The sequence below is a fragment of the Megachile rotundata genome, chromosome 6, assembly GCF_050947335.1.
Source record: "Megachile rotundata isolate GNS110a chromosome 6, iyMegRotu1, whole genome shotgun sequence".
NCBI classification, from domain to species: domain Eukaryota; kingdom Metazoa; phylum Arthropoda; class Insecta; order Hymenoptera; family Megachilidae; genus Megachile; species Megachile rotundata.
Window position 1 is genome coordinate 3,835,176 of NC_134988.1, and position 17,720 is coordinate 3,852,895.

Sequence of the window (17,720 nt, forward strand, 5' to 3'; positions counted from 1 at the left end):
TTTGGCAAAAATGGGGTCCACTTGGGAATTTTTTTCTCAGAAACTACTGAACCGATTTAGCTAAATTTTTTTTTTGTTTTATTCGCGAAGGTTTGGGCTATTTCAAAATATTTTTTTTAACTTTGTCAATTTGTTATAAAATGTTGAAAAATTTAAACAAATTCTTTTATTGCGTTTTTCTCAGTGAGGGGCGTAAAGGGTTAAAATTAAAAAAAATATGTTCATATTCTTTGAAGCCTCCCCTTTAAAATGAGCCCTTCAGAACGATGGAGCCTCGAAAATTGACGTCTCTACAAGCTGGAAAAAGACGCGGGGTACCCCGATTTCAGGTAGGTGAGTCGTGTGCTCTGCTATTATGATCGGTTTTTATATCCACCGGTCTCAAAACAATACGATAAGACTTCGTATACGACTAAATGACGCTATTCATATCTAGTAATATATTAGTACTCACTCTTGGCCAATAATACACCTATAGTTATGTTAGATTTAATCCTAAAGTGATATAAGCGTAAACTATTTGTTTGGTTATCGGTTTGAAAATAATAAGAGAGTAAAAGTTATTAGGCTGTAGAAAACATATCTCTCGAGATAGCTACGTAATATGAAAGCAAAAAGAGTTTTATTAATTCAACTATTCATTTAAGTGATTTCGGTGTTTTTGCAAAATGGCATTCTTGTACAACTACTCACGATAGAGGGGCCATACTATCCTATTGAAGGGAGCACTAAAAAACTTGCAATGTACGTTAGCTTACAAAGATTGTTCGAAAAAATTCATTTCTCACTTCTGAAGATTTATTTGAATGGGCAGAATCATCTTTTTCGAACATAGCATTTAATTATGTAACACAAAATGAATATATTAAATATACCGATTATTTATAAGCTCCTTTAGTAACAGTATTATTAATAAGAGGGTCTAAAAGTTTTCTCAGCTTTGCGTCATTATCAAATAAAGATAAAATAATTTTCAGAAAAAAAATACACCGACTTCGAAATGCACTAAAAAGTATAAAATAATTTCTATTTCCTAATGAAGTAATTTCTATTTCATTGAATCACACAATTACGTCACAGATATGAATGAAATCTATTTACTCGTTAGGTAGTATATTAAATACATTTCAACCTTGTCGGGGGCGGCCCAAAATTAAAAGCTTTTCTTGAACATGTCAACCTTTGACAGCCGAACATAGGCAATGCTTGTATAGTTATTTCTTTTTCTATACATATAACTCGGCAGCATGCCGCGAAGTAGGTGTTAGTGCGTATAGAATGTAACTATGGTCTATCTAGCCCTTTGCGGACGGGACGGTTCGAAGTGAAACGTACCGCGGGGCCGAGCTCCTGCCAGGATAGTCATTAAAAATTGCCAGCGCATGTTTCTGCTTAAACGCGGCTTTCGTTCATAGCATTCCAAGTCAAATTCTGGACATATTATATGTACATGCACAGATTTACGTGCATGCACACATGTACGCGTTTCTCGGCTCTATCAGTTGTTTTCGCAGAACGCATAGTTAAGTTTCTCGGCCATAGCCACACATTTACGTGGGACACATATATGCGTTTTTTGGCTCAATCAATTGTTTTCGCGTATGTATGAGTTCTTCGGCCAATTTGATGATTTACGCAGAACGCATATATGCGGCGGTAGTCCGCAAAGGGATAGATTCATAGAGTATGCGACGGAAAGACTCGATATATGCTATAAAAATAGAGCCCATCTGCCGCAAATTCGGTAATTCCCGCGGCGTGGTCTCCGTTTATAGGTTCTTAGATCCCTGGCTTCCACATGCGAACGAAGTCGATTCAATTTCATTTATATCAGAAACGTTGCGAAATGAAGATGCAGTCGTTACATTTACGTATATCACCAGATATATCTATAATGGTTCGTATTCTTTCTCAGGATTTATTAATTTCCAATACGCCATACCACAATCAACTGGTTATTGGCAGGAACGTTTACTGAGGTATTTTTAATTTTGCGCCGCCTCCGAAGAAGTTGAAATGTATTTAATACATATACTACCTAACGAGTAAGTAGAGTTCATTCATATCTGTTACGTAATTGTATGACTGAATGAAATAGAAATTACTTCATTAGGAAATAGAAATTATTTTATACTTTTTAGTGCATTTCGAAGTCGGTGTATTTTTTTTCTGAAAATTATTCTATTTCACGCTTTTTAGTGAAATGGGGAGAATTGTATAGGATACTGTGAGACAGTTCTTCCGGGCTTTTTTTTGTCTGCGTAAATGCCATGAGCATAATTAAGTAAAAGACAACATGGATATTCGTTTTCCAATTTCTTTTTTCGCTAATATCTTGAAAACTAAAGCTTTCTGTCAATTATGCATGAGGAAAAGGTTGTCCAGAACCATGCCCCTGACAACATATTAAAAGGACATTAAAATCATTCGAAGTTGATTTCAAAAGTTAATAACAATTTTTTTCGCTAATATCTCGAAAACTAAACATTTCCGCGAAATTTGAATATGAACAAAATTGTTCAGAACCATGCCCCTGACAACATATTAAAAGGACATTAAAATCGTTCGAAGTTGATTTCAAAAGTTAATAACCATTTTTTTCGCTAATATCTCGAAAACTAAACATTTCCGTGAAATTTGTATATGAACAAAATTGTTCAGAATCATGTCCGTGATAAGATATTGAAAACGCACTAAAATCGAGAAAAGTTTATTTCAAGAGTTGCCGGTTTTTTTGCAATAACAACACTTTGTAATTAAAAAGTGAAAAATTTTTTGATAATGGTACCAATGGGGAGTCAGCACCTTCCATATGCAAAAGGTTTCATTGCGATCGGTCCATCCAGCTAGGCGTAATGCGCGAACATACATAAAAAAAAAAAAAAAAAAAAATATATATATATACTGATCGAATTGAGTAACCTCCTCCTTTTTCGAAGTCGGTTAAAAAATAAAGTAGGACTTGCTCGTACGATAATGATGGCTCCGTACTTAGTGTATGAACTAACTGTCATTAAATTTTTTCCAACCACACACAATACTTTCCATACTTTTGATCACAACCCACTGTTATCCTATTGCGATAGATAGAAATCACCACTTTTTCGCGGATTCTATCAAGTAATGATGCCTTTTTTAAAATATAAACAAAAAATATACAAACTAATATCTATGAATGAAGTTATGATTAAAAAATGTGTGAGTCGTCAAAAGTAAGTACTAATATACTTTGTTAGGTACCAACAGAGTAATTTAATCGCGTACGAAGTCTCCTTGTATAGTTTTGAGGCCAGTGATGTAAAACAACTGATCATAATAGCCGAATGCACGACTCACCCACCTGAAACCGGGGTACCCCGCGTCCTTTTCCAGCTTGTAGAGACGTCAATTTTCGAGGCTCCATCGTTCTGAAGGGCTCATTTTAAAGGGGAGGCTTCAAAGAATATGAACATATTTTTTTTTAATTTTAACCCTTTACGCCCCTCATTGAGAAAAACGCAATAAAAGAATTTGTTTAAATTTTTCAACATTTTATAACAAATTGACAAAGTTAAAAAAAATATTTTGAAATAGCCCAAACCTTCGCGAATAAAACAAAAAAAAAATTTAGCTAAATCGGTTCAGTAGTTTCTGAGAAAAAAATTCCCAAGTGGACCCCATTTTTGCCAAAATGGGCAAAAATTGCAAACTTTGACGGCTTGCCATTCATTAACAAATTCGAAACCGGCAAAATGATGACTTAAACCCCCCCTAATTTCACATGGACTACAACATATTTCGATTAGAGCAAAATCGGAGATGGTGACTTCCAAAAGTGATCGATTTGGCGTGGAATGACCCTGTTATTAGTTTAAATATAGTAACAGGGTTGCAGGTTGCCAGTACATGAGAAAAACTGATTTTATTGCAGTAAATAATTTATTGAAAGAAACACGTAAGGATGGATGCTATTACTAAACAAGCGTAAGACATCATTCGGCGACGTTCGGTAAAAACTCGAAGGAGCCCGAACGTCGCGTCGATTCGCATCGAAAAAGTGCGATATACAGGGATATGCCACAACCGCTTTGAATTTAAATATATCTCCAACATCATATTAACTTTTACTATTGTTATCATCATTTAAATTTTTTTTTTAATGACCCACTTTGAATCTAAAAGGCTCAGACGTCCCCAAATCCAGTCTTAAATATGAAAATTAGAATCTCAAGTACGACTAAATAATTCGTGTAAGTACTTTATTGTCGACGAAAATCGTGTAAGTACTTTATTGTCGACGAAATATCCTAATCAAAATTAGCTACGGTATTCCATTTTTTTAAGACACCCTAAATTGCTAAAATAACATGATTTCATCAATGAGCAAAAACATAAACGTAATAAAATTGTAGAAAATCAAAAATTCTCCATTTTTACCTTTCGTAGTAAGAGTCACGTAGTGTATCAATTGTGGAATGGTATCGTGCGTACTCTCCACTCTTAGAAATTTTATTCATATCTGCTGCATCAGGTGCAAAATACAAATGTTATATTTGCACAAACCAATGTACAGACTGACGAGGCAACATTTACAAATCGTAAAAAAGTAAATTTAAAATGTAGGCGCTACAGAGCAGCAGAGAATTCGCATTGGCTTCGTAAAATCAACCATTAACACCGGTCGAATGTCAATGTTTGTAGCTGCGTAATTGCTCATCAGATTATTGAACCGTATTTCATTAATAGATCATTAACGGGTCAAACATATTGCACTTTTAATTCCGAATTATTAGCAGGTCTATTGAAAGATATATCTAATATGTTTAGAAATGTGATATCAATATCACACATTGATGGTCTGTACATAATACTAGGCAAATACGGCGGTATTAAACGTTGGATGGAACGAGATAGCAGTATTTTTTAATATTTAAAAATATTTAATATTCAATTTTTACTTATTTTTAAAAATAAGTTTTTCTGATTAAACTTTTCTTAAATTTTCATTTCAATGAAATTAGCAAAAATAAATGTATGAAGAAGTCGGTAATCGAGTTCGTGCATTTATCGATTACTTGTAAGATACCGCTCGATTTTGATCGGATCTTCGTATGTTAATAAAAATAAAATCTACATATTTCTTCGCCATTGTTTCTCTGATATTATAATTTTTCATACGTATAAAATATAGTGGGTTATTTAGAATTGCCTTTTCAATATTCATAAATCAAGTGTAATTAACAAATATTAAAGAAATCCTTCCAAGTCGTTTTTCTTAAATAATAAATTCATTTAATCTTTTAAAAGCTATTAGTTTTTGTGTTATTTTAACTATAATAATCTCTCATATTCCATCAACTTTATTCAACAAAATTTTAGTTGTTCATTCCGCTCACCAGATTTAACACCATTTGATTTTCTTTGTGAGACACTGAAACTGAAGGTTATCGCAAACTATTGATCACAACCGAAGATTATGTGAATGTCCTAGCGATTATTCGAATTCCGGAAATCAACAATTCAGTGGGAATTTTGTCAATAATGACGTTGGTAATTATTTTGAAAGTTTAAACTAATCAAAATTTAATAGTAGCTATAAGTTATAATTGTCAGTTTCTATACTAACTCATTACTTAAATCACGCAAAAATATTTAATCCAAACAAATTTAATTGATTTAATTCATCATGAATCAGTTTGACTAAATTGAATTCGATGCAACTTAACTCAACACAACTCAGTTCGATACAATTGAACTCAGCACAAATCAATTCGATATGATTTAACTAAACAAGATTCAATTCAACTGAATTCAATTTTATGCGGTTTGACTTGATTAAATTCAATTCAGTGCGATTTAAGTCGGAAAACTCGAGTCGACAAAATTCAGTTCAATGCGATTTAACTCAACACGACTCAATACGACAAAATTCGATTCGTTGCGATTTAACTTGACACCATTCAGTTCGATGCGATTTAACTCGAAACCATGCAATTTTTCGGAAACCTACTCGACATGTTTCAATCCAATCGAATTCACTTCAGAATGATTCAATTCGACAGGATTCAATCACGTACAATCGAATTCAACATAATTCAATTCGATCTGATTCAATCAAATATTGTTCAATTCAGTCTGATTCAGTTTGATATAATTCGATTTAATTCGATCCAATTCAATGTGATATGCTTCTACACGATCCACCTGGACCTAATTTAATTCGATACGACCGTATTCGAATTATATTAAATTGTAATATGCTGGTATTTTCTCATAATCTAACTGTTAACGTCCGTGGTTGCAATTAATTCGTTCGAGCCACGTTGAATATTGCACGTGGTGTGCTGATTAATTTTGTTGTTATTATTCTATGTTATAACTGTGTATTTCCAAACTCAAAGGACTACTCTAAATGCGAAGACCGTAATAACTGTTAGCGAAGCTCTTATCGTGTTTAGTGGATAAAAAAAAATGAATTATACAAATACAAGAAATGCATAGAATCGTAAATAATAATAGAAATCGCATAGCACAAGCTACCTCATCAAAACGTACATTATGGTAAAAACTCCATTAACCCTTTGTGAACCATACTAATCTTATAGTTTATTCAACCACGGTCAAAAACCAATTTGTCGATGGGATTTAAGATTGTTGGACTTAATGTATCTGTTCATTGCACCGAACCTTTCGACTTTTTCAGTCTTTTTTTCACAGATATATTACTTGAAACAATTGTACTAGAAACAATTAAATATGCCAAAAATAAAATAGAATAGCAGAGCTTATCTGATCAATCAACGTGGAATAACTGGATCGATGTGACAAAAGAAGAGTTAACAGAATTTTTGAGTGTAATCTTTAACATGGGTACTGTACCAGATCCTAATATGAAATATTATTGGACTAAAGAACATGTTGCGAACGTACCATTTTTTAGAAATATATTTCGAAAGGAAAGATTTCTCCAAATATTTTGGATGTTATTTCATGCAAATGTAACGACGAGAATCCAAAAAGGGAGCAATTTTATCGATTATATTGATGGTAAATTCAGAAAAGAATTAATAAATCTTGTTTATCCTTCATAATCTTATATGTTATGTATCTCTGCTCTTTCAAGGGAAATTAATTCCGATCAGTACGACACACATGACCAAGTTTAATATGACCGCAAAGGGTTAAACAACTGAACAATAGGCAGTGACCCACCAACGCATACACGTATTATCAATGTAATACTAATAATAACTGTGACAACTAGTTATTATGACTATAAAAATTCGAATGTATATTTTTTACAGCAATGAAAGCTCAGTGTACGCGTACAATTTTATAAAATAAAGGTGAGGGAAACACTTCCTGATTGCCGTTGCCTACACAAAATTGGGTATAAATGAAAGCTTGAGTGACGTACGATGGATCTGGATTTTCCTCAAAAAGTGATCGTAGCAAGTAATAAAACCAAATAGTAGTCCCTGGCCATCGAATTAGAAGCGCTATAAATTTTCAGAATATTACACGCCTTCCGTAAAATTAAAAGGCTTGTTCAAATTGTAATTATATAATTTATTAGTTACTAACATGGTACTTATTGTACATAACATTATTAGCATATGTTAATATCTTGTATTTCTACCCTTTGCTCTGATCACAGCTTGTATCGGACATGCTCTGTATACATTGATCATATGCTTTATATCTTCATTATTTTCCCAAGTATCAAATTTCTATATAAGAATATTCAAATTTCACCTCACGCACTATCGATACTCGAACCTAACGTAAACGCTCGCACGGCCCTTAATCACTCATCACCAACTTAATTTATTATCACGATAGTAACAAATTGCTATGTATCGTTTTCAACGTATTTAGTAATAATTTTGTATGTATGACATAATGTTATAAGGTGAAGTGGAGTAAGTTCGTAAACGAGGCGAGTGCGTATACAGGTTATTTTTGTTACAATATGAGCGAAATTTCTCCATTTAGTATGTTTGTTTCCTTGTTTTGTTTCACTATATCCCCTTTTACATATATTTCAGCTAAGAGTACTTGTTTGCAGTATAGAGTACTTGCATAATGCAGTAAAAATAATTTTATAGCAGATTTGTTAATAATTCTGCTCTTGCCCCATTGCACATGAAATAAAGTTTCAAAGTATTTAACTTCAAGTTACGTTCTTACCCTATTTTCGGGGAAAGTGCAGAGTAGTTGACATTTTAAACAATTTTCTATCAAAATCAAAATGTACAAGGAAAATTAAGTAGTAATTCTGCAAAGCGTTCGATATCGACAGTGTTAAGTATTTACATAGCAGCCTGAAAACACTTACGTTTAAATACCAACTTTACAAAAACCAGTCTGCACTTACCCTACTTCACCTTAGTCAAAGAAGTGAAATTTTCGTTCTAAACGTGATTCTAATTCGATGGGCAGAACTGTACCTCGATATGAAGAGAAACTGCAATAACGGACTAAAAAATGTTTATTCTAATTAAACTATCTCATATATTATAATATTAATTCACGAATAAAATAAAAGTCTTCAAAAACCATATGTTTAAAGTAATAACAAAAATTAAAACAGTCCAATTACGTAAAGTTCAGTTTAATGAATATAAATTACAAACTATATTCAGTTTAAAATTGCAGTTAACAGAGAGTTTAAAAAACGAGATGATCAATGAATTTAATTTGACGTATACTGAAAGTGAAATATGAATCCAGTAATAAAGTTTTTGATATCCACTATAGAACAGCAAAGGTCTCAGTAATAAATTGTTCCACGGAAGCCCGTACAATTAACGAAAAATTGTTACTAATTAGTTTAGTAATTGATCCTTTAAGGGATTTAAACTTTAAACGTAAAATCACAACTCAATTATGTACGTTTTTGTAATTAAAATAGAAATACAATGTTTCACGCATGAAATTAAAAATTGTTACAAAGCTCAGGTTTTTCTTTTGTTTTTATTGTGATATGTGACGTCGTCCGACGTTGGAGTTAGTCATGTGACGTCATCCAACGTTGGAGTTAGTTATTAAGTTATACTCATATACTTTCGCTACTTCGAGCTTCTCACGCTTTGCGTTACGCATATAATCTACCGCCACATCAGCAATGTAATCATAAGTAACATTGGAACTACCCAGATAACATCCTATAAACCTTATTCCCACATCTCAACCCCTTAAGTCCTTTCGCCGAATCAATATCTCTGACATAAACATCCTTTTCAAAAGACAAAACAACAGATAACGACTGACAAAATTCTTTCCCCCTCCGTGATCAGTAGGCAATATAAAAGGGCCTGGAGATCGCACGGTAGCGCTTCCATTCCGATCCTTTCCGGTGCCTGGATCATTCCAGTGCACTACTCTGTCACGGGTCCCAGCCCCGATATTCCAAACCACGGGTTCAAGCCCCGACAAGTTAGATTCTCTAACTGTTACTCTTGTCCCTACTCACCTCCAACTCTACATTATTACGTCGCGCTAACCATTAAGTATATCTCTGTAAAATTGGTCATATTTCGTTTTCAAGAATATATCTTTATTTCATTTTATCTTTATCATACAGTTATTTGTGCCTCAAGAAACCCTCCTATTCGTACAATCCCTACGAGCATTATATTCTAGAGCAGTTACCTTGATTTAGTCGAGACCGGTGGTGCGAGAATCAGCCGCACGAGTCTCCTAGAGACATAATCAAGCTACTTCGGTCCGCACGATACGGTGGTGCGAGAATCAGCCGCACGGTATCAATAGTGTGTTTGACGTCTTTGCATTTATTTTGGCTCATGAAAAGAAAGCGACGAGGGGGGCGTAGATACCAATTACGCAAGCTAGTAAGATCCTTCCATCTTCCAACCCCAGTACAAGTCGCGCCGCTTACTCATAACCGCGTCGCGAACATAGAGTGGAAACTAATGCCAATCGACGTACCAAATCAACAATCAACAGGAAGTATCGAGAGTAAGTCACTGTGCTACGTTAAAACACCCGGGATCCCTGGCAGATGACGGGCGTACGTACCGCATGGCCAAAAAGATTGTACAATTAGCGTCAATACCGGTGAGTTCCTCTCCTATTTTACGTGAACCGCGATCCGGGACGTAACAGATATTAAAATTTAAGAAAAATTATTTTGTGTTTCGTTAAGATGGACGATTTTTTTTATATTATTCACACAAATATTTCATGTTAAATTTTATCTCACTTTTCACCGTAATTGATACCATTATTATTATTGTACTTGATAATAATATTATGTAGGTTGCTTGTATCAGAAAATTTGTATTAGATTATTTATGGCTTGTTATAATGTGGCAACTTATAGAATTATAGCCTGGGGATCAGTGTACAAAATTAATTAATTAGCTGAACTGTATGCATAACAGAATTAATAGCTTATTCGCGAATGAAGATAAAAATCACGTAAAATCACAAAATTTACACGAGGGGATACATCATAGAAGTATTATAAGCAGATTGTACAAATTTGTGAAAGAAGCACTTCAATGACTGGAATTAATAATTATCCAAAGTTAATCAAGTTGGGTCAAAAAAATCATAAGTTTAAAATTTTAACATAATCGGATAAACAAAAAAGGAAAAATACAATACAAAGAAAAGATTAACGAGATAAAACTACAATACAAATAAAAAATAAAAAAAGGCAGAACTGCAATGTAAATAAAAGGTAAAAAAGATAGCACTACAATACAAATAAAAGGCGAAACGGGTGGAAATATAATACAAATAAAAGTTAAAAACGGTAAAACTAAAATACAAAAAAATTTATTCTATGAAGCGATTTAAAGCACAACGCTTTTTCGCATAAACGGTTAAAAATAAAACACAGTAATGTTTTTTCTTTTATCCCAAAAATTGAATTGCGTAATTCCAAAATATTTCGTTAATTAAATGGCAAATAAACTCTTACGGGTATGTTAAAATGTAATACATTTGTGAAAGTGTCCGCGTGTTAACGCTTTCGATCACAAATTATTCATTCCTGGAAATAAAAATGGCTTTGCTAAGGAATTTTCTAAATTAAATTATGACTTTTCAGTTGTATTAAATATCTTCCAGATATTAAATAGAATCTATAGTTGCGACACGATTTTTTTGACTTTCAATAGCACACAATATCAACTCTTAAAATTTCAGGTTTGAAATTTTCAAAACCTTTGTATTTGCAAAATCTAAGATACTCAAACTTGCAAGTTTGCAAAACCGGAGATATTCAAATTTAGAAATTTTTAAATTTTCAAACATTTATGAGTACTTATACTGTCCCTGGCCTTTTATTTTAAATATCTGTAAGATATTTTAATACGGATGTAACCTATAGCTGTGACATAGACAACGTTTACAAACAAAATTTATCGAATTTAGGAATAGCAGACGTTTATTTAGCTTGCCGTTAAATGAGAACGCCATAGCAATAAGCGTCACATTTTCGCTAATTAGCGCCGATATTAAATATTAGACCGTCACATTCTAACAGTTGGAATATCATTATAAATTACTGATTTAATTGCAGTCCAGAGAAAAATCTAAAGATGTAAGATCTAGTTAACGTGAAGGTTATTTGCGACTAAAGATTATTTCACGACTGATTTCCTCCACGTCACTGAATTTGTATGTATAACGAAAAAGTCGCAAAATTAAAGAACATTCGTCCAATTCTTAATCAGTCTGACCTAGTTTAGACCACTTTCACAACAAACAATTAATATATTAGTTTGAAATAAACCATGTCCGCTGATTTTTCGAAGTCCTAAAAATCTAAAACAGTTCTACCATTTTGTCACGAGACGTGGATTGCCGAGAAAGAAAGGAGAAAAAGTAGAGCAGAAAAGCTGGCTGAAGGGAAGCATACGACCCGTCGTCGTAGTAATTTCTCAAACGATTACGTTCGTCGATTTAAATTTTCTTGAAAACGCATTTCCCTGCGCGGGCATTAAAAAACAATATCCGCGAGAAAGAATGGCGGACGAAGGGCGGAGAAACAAAGCAAGAAACCGTAAACGCCGCCCGATAAAATACGCTTCGTAGACGGGAATCGGTTTTTCCTCGTTACATTTTTCCCCCGTCGTGTTCCGTTTGACACGTATTCCGGTTTATCCGGCGTTATGCTGTCGCATGTGACATCGTTCGAAAGTCGAGGTAGCTCGTTAATTTACGAGCTTCCCGAAGGTATTATAACAAATCCGACATTACTCGATCCGGGAATAAAGGCAAAAATCCTGCTAATATTCGAAGGTGAATTAATCAACGAAATTGCTGCTCTCCTGGGGCACTGTGAGTTACGTTAATATTCAACATTGGTTAGAACGTCGAACAATAGCAACATTCGCGATTTTTTTTTAGCCGTGTTGCTATTATCGTTCCAACTTTTGAATAGCTTTTTCTGCAGGGAAATTCCCGTATAATAGCGTAGTAATTTTTGTTAAACGCGATGGTTTAGCGAACGCTGCTGATAAATGAACGTTAAGGGGCCTACGCACATTGAAACGCGTTACTGTGCACACATCGATTCCTGCCTTTCATGAAATTGTGTCAGCTGCTGACCAACCTTGTGTTCTCAACAATTCTTAATCTCTTTTTATTTTATGTTACTTTATTTCATTTTATTTTGGGTTGGTTTATTTTATTTTATTCGGTCTTGTTTTATTTTCGTTGCTTTATTTTATTTTATTTTATTTCATTTTATCTTATTTTGTTTTATTTTATTTTATTTCATTTTACTTTATTTTATTTTGTTTATTTCATGTCGTTATATTTTATTTTATTTGTGCAGTAGCATTATTTGGTTTATGGGAAACTTGAATTACCTACATAAAATGAGAAAATTAATCCACGTTATTCCATAGCGTCGCTCATGTTGTTCAATCGATCAAAAATAGTAATGGAGTTAAGATCTTTCAGTTTATGTTGTACTTGTAAGAGCGAGTAAAGAATTAGTAGTGACGATGGCCAGAGTCGCTTTAGGACCATCTAAATCAGGGACTTTCGGCGAGGATTGGGACCAAGTTCGTGTGAGACCAGTTATTTTCACCCCTTCACCGAATGGTAGTTTCCAGACCCGTAGTATTGGAGTTTGTTTACACCTGTTTGTATAAATTTTTTATGTTATTCGTAATTTTAAATGTAGGGTACCTGTACCTAACATAGAGCGGTACCTATCATATCTAATGTGGAACACCATAATATCGATGTGTACAGAGTTTCAAAACATTTAATAACTCCATTAAGAATTAAAAAATTAAATTATAATTGATAACTAAATACTTTTCAGTTAATAATTGAATAGTGACTGTCAATTGTATTAATGTTATTTAAAAATAATTACCCTCTCACACTTCTCATTTACAGTAATTGTTTGAATAACAAAATTTAAATATTATATAATTAACATTTAACTGTAACAAATAAAATTGTATATGTATTACAATCAGTAACTTCCTCTCTGCGGTTTAAACTGTCATCGACATTAATCAATTATCTCAATATAAACAAACATGCACAGCATTTATAAATATATTTTTAAATTACTTCAACAACGTTGTCTTTATATCATGCTCATGCAATTAGTTAAGTTGTTATTCAATTTTCAATTTAATTAAGGATACATTAGTCTGCCCTTCGTGTTTAATGGATAAAATGGATTAAATATGTTTCGTAGAATTGTTGTGTTAATCATAATTGATGAACTGGCTTTATTTAACTGATTCATAGAAGCATAAATAAGAACTAAAACATAGGTGAAATAAAGAAGTAAACAAGTACACAAAAATTCACATACATATACATATGTAGGATCGAAATAATCCAGGTTGACGGATTAATGTTTTTTTAGAAATAACGATAACAAAATAATTTCAATAACTCAACAAAAGTGCAGAAATCAATTACAGAGAATTATGCGACAACTTTTTGGACAACGTACTACTTCAACCGTTACGACCAGACTGATCCGCGACGCCACGCCGCTTTCCTCATTCTCTGCCAATTCCTGCGTAAAAAGAAACAAATGTCATCCGATCCTTTGTTCTCTCGCTAATTTTTCGCGCCAACTCATAGTAACGCCAAATTCTCTTGGCGCCAATTGTCCAAGTCGCTCGATCGCACCCGATCGTACCCGACGACCCCCGAACAAACCGATCCCTCATATACTATACATATTCAACGAGTTCTAGTAAGAATCACAAATAAGTACTGCGTTTTGACATTAAAGATATATTTATTTGCTTTCCTATGATCCTAAGATTTTGCAAGCATTAGTGAAGTTGAATGATGTGCTATACGGTACATGTTATTATATAGATTTCAAAGTGGTAACAGTTTCTAACGGTAAACGTCAACCGATTGCTCTGAAAATCAATAGGTGTTGAGTCCTAATGATAAGTAATTTATTGCAAAAAACATAATTCAAAAATTCGAAACCGTTCGGAAGTTATGGTGCGAACACACAGACACACGGACACCATCTGCTCAATAATTGTGGAAGGTTGATGTATATCTGTAATTAATTGTTATTTTCAATTAACGCATTGGTTACTTGACAAGTAACCAATTATAGTAAGCATTAATGCAGTGAAACTGTTATTACCTATATAAAGTCTGAGAAGTTTAATCTGAAGGTAGCAGAATGATCAGAAATAAACGACATGATTACATATTTTAAAAGATGATACTTTAAACATATTTGACAAAATGTTTGGTTACGTTAATTATTGTCACTTTTATAAACCTTAAGAATGGAAACAAAGTACATCATAGACATGTAATGCTATTTTTTTACAAAAATGGTAAAAATGCCACACAGACGGCACAAAACAAAATGTGATGTGCCGAAAGTGCTATATTAGAAAGAACTGTGCAGAAATGTTTTGCTAGGTTTAACACTAAACCTACCGGCATATCATATGTACTTAATTTGAAATTAAAAATGAAGTTAAAAAATAAATAAACAAACGACGAAACATAAATTAGTACACACATTTATTCTCAGGTCTCTGGCAAAACCACATGAATCACGTTCAGCCATTCTAAAAGCAGGTCTTCATCCGAAACAGGTCACGCTCTGTGTAAAGGTGGGACATTATAGGAATCTCGTATTATGAGCTTTTGTCCAACAATGAAACCATAAATTCTGAAAAGTATTGCTTCCAATCAGATGAGGTGAAGAGCTATTGCACAAAAATGTCCAACATCGAACCAGAAAGGGATTGTGTTTCATCACAACAATGCCCGCCTTCATGACTCTTTGACCACTCGGCAAAAATTATTTGAGTTCGATTAGGATGTTTTACCCCATCCACCCTTGTGCCCTCAGACTTTTGCTTGTTCCGATCATTACGAAATTCTCTTAGTGGAAAAAGTTTAACTCTTTTGTCGAGATAAAAAAATCATCTAGAAAAGTTTTTCGCCAGAAAACCTGAGAGGTTCTGGAAGAACGGAATTTTCAAGTTGTCTGAAAGGTGGAGAAAGGTTGTGGAACGTAATAGCATCTGCATATTGCAACAAATGCCTATCAATATTTAACCCTTTCGCTTCGAGCGCCGGATATATCCGGCATCCGCGCGGCGACTTGTGCGTACGAGCGCCGGATATATCCGGCATCCACATGATGTGTATACAAGTACTATCTGTGGTCAATGACAAATTCTTCGTTATCGGCAGAACGTTTTGAACTGATTTTATTGATATATTCGATTAATCCAATATATCAATAAAGTACACCTACTCTTTGGTGTTATATCAAAACCGCATCCAAAATATCTATCGGATCTTGCGGGTTATATTCATTTTTCTACGAATACATATCGTGTTCTATAAGAATTAAGAATAGATCGGCTCAAGATATTATTCTTTTTTTAAAAATAAAAAATTGTAAATATGTAAATAGCTAAGAATTTGTCAACTGTAATTAGTCTAATGTCTTTAGAGTAACTAATATAATTTTGTTTAACTGTTTTCACATTAAAATGTGAGGAATACATGATATATTAGAGCAACAATTGTTTTATTAAGCATAGTAATTATTTAAGACTTAAAAAATGTATATACAAAAACCACGCGCACTGTGCACATTTCTGGCGCTTGCTTCCGTACGGTGACGACACTTTGGCGGACCGGACTGCCGAAGCGAAAGGGTTAAATTTGCTGCATTTTAATTTTATTTTAAAATTAACATGTATTTTTCGGACGATGCAATACATATTCAATAATTATACAAATTTGATGCATATCTGTAATTAGTTATTATTTTCAATCAACGCATTGGTTGCCTGGCAATAAATAAAATAAGCTTTCCATTAGTTACCTATATGGAATTTGATAATTTTGCTAAACATAACGAGAACATGTATGTAATAGATGGTTATTAAAACATACACATCAAGTGATAATCTATTCTAAGATCTTAATTTGTTCGACTTATGGCTTGCCTCAACCTGACGTTCTAATCCGAATTCACTCGTTAGTATGATTCTGCTAATTAGTACAAATGAGAAACAAACCAAAGACACTACGGTGTGTTGCGAAAAACATCGAACTTCTTTGAATTAAAGGAAAAACAAATTATTTTGTTAAACAAAGCATTAAAATGCAATTAAATTTCTAATTTAGTTACATTTTCTGAATTATACTTTTAAGGTAAAATTTGTATGGTTGTGAATGTGATGATTAAAATATTTCAAAATTGGAAAATTTTTAAATTTCAATGTTTGGTAGTTTGTGATCTTGAAAATTTGTTTAAAAAAGTGGTTAAATTCTTATATTTTAGAAGGTGATTTTGGGAATTTGTAAATTAATTTTGTTAATTTGAAGATTTCAAAATTTCTACTTTGTATAAACCCATATTTGAAACTTCCTAAACTTCAATAATTAGAAACTTGTAATATGTTATATTTGTAAATTCGTGATTTTGCAAATTGCTGAATTTAATAATTGAATATTTCTAAACTTCTAATTTTTTAAATTTCTTCATTTTACTATTTGCAGAATTGCGATCTAGAAAAAGCTCGACTTTCCCCATTTTAAATTAGCATTTGTTTGATAATTCAAAAATTTCTGAACTTTTAAATTTCTTATCTTAGGCATGTAAAAGAGGTACTGAATCTTAATATTTAAATGTTTACAAATTAAAAAATTTGAAAAGTTATAAATTTGAAAGGTTAAGCATTCAAATAATATTATTAAATTTTTAAATTTATAAGAATGTTTAAAAGGTTATAAATTTAAAAAGTTGGAAGGCTGAAAATTAAAAATTTTGAAGTTCCTTAACTTGAAGTTCTGAAGACTCGTAACACACTCTAAATTCACTCTACAAATACAAAGTCTATATACATTGTCTAAATACAAATGAAATTGCAATTACCTTAACTGCTTTGTTATTCACCTAACTGCTGAACATTTACCTTACTGAAAATATGAATCATATCAGTTTGTGCAAAACTAAATTCCATTGTCCTATTAAGCACTTTAATTCACCAAGTCAGCGGTTCACTTTATACGTGTCAATGGACTACTTACTTTATAGTTACAAAACCCAAAAACACTCAGTCAGCATTTCAAACATCGAATTGTCACCAATCAATGTATACAAAGTTTAAGGAGAGTGTCTCGCTGCGACCATCTTGCTTGTTTACATCAGCGTCTGTCTCACTTCTGCACCTTCGAAAATTCGACTTTATTAAGTACAGAATATTTATTGTTGCCTA

The 17,720-nt window shown here is 32.9% G+C and overlaps 1 protein-coding gene and 1 long non-coding RNA gene across 3 annotated transcripts in view; both read left to right on the plus strand.

Moving 5' to 3' along the window:
* The window catches only part of LOC100882346 (uncharacterized), a 177,486-nt gene that overhangs the window by 67,457 nt on the left and 92,309 nt on the right, over positions 1-17,720 (plus strand). The gene's annotated exons all lie outside the window — the stretch shown is intronic.
* On the plus strand, positions 2,291-9,551 carry LOC143264579 (uncharacterized). 2 transcript variants are annotated; one of them, XR_013038353.1, is made up of 3 exons: positions 2,291-7,026; positions 7,103-7,214; positions 7,284-9,551. It is a non-coding gene; the product is annotated as an uncharacterized LOC143264579 (long non-coding RNA). The 2 variants fall into 2 exon arrangements; XR_013038352.1 differs by having other exon boundaries at positions 2,291-7,214.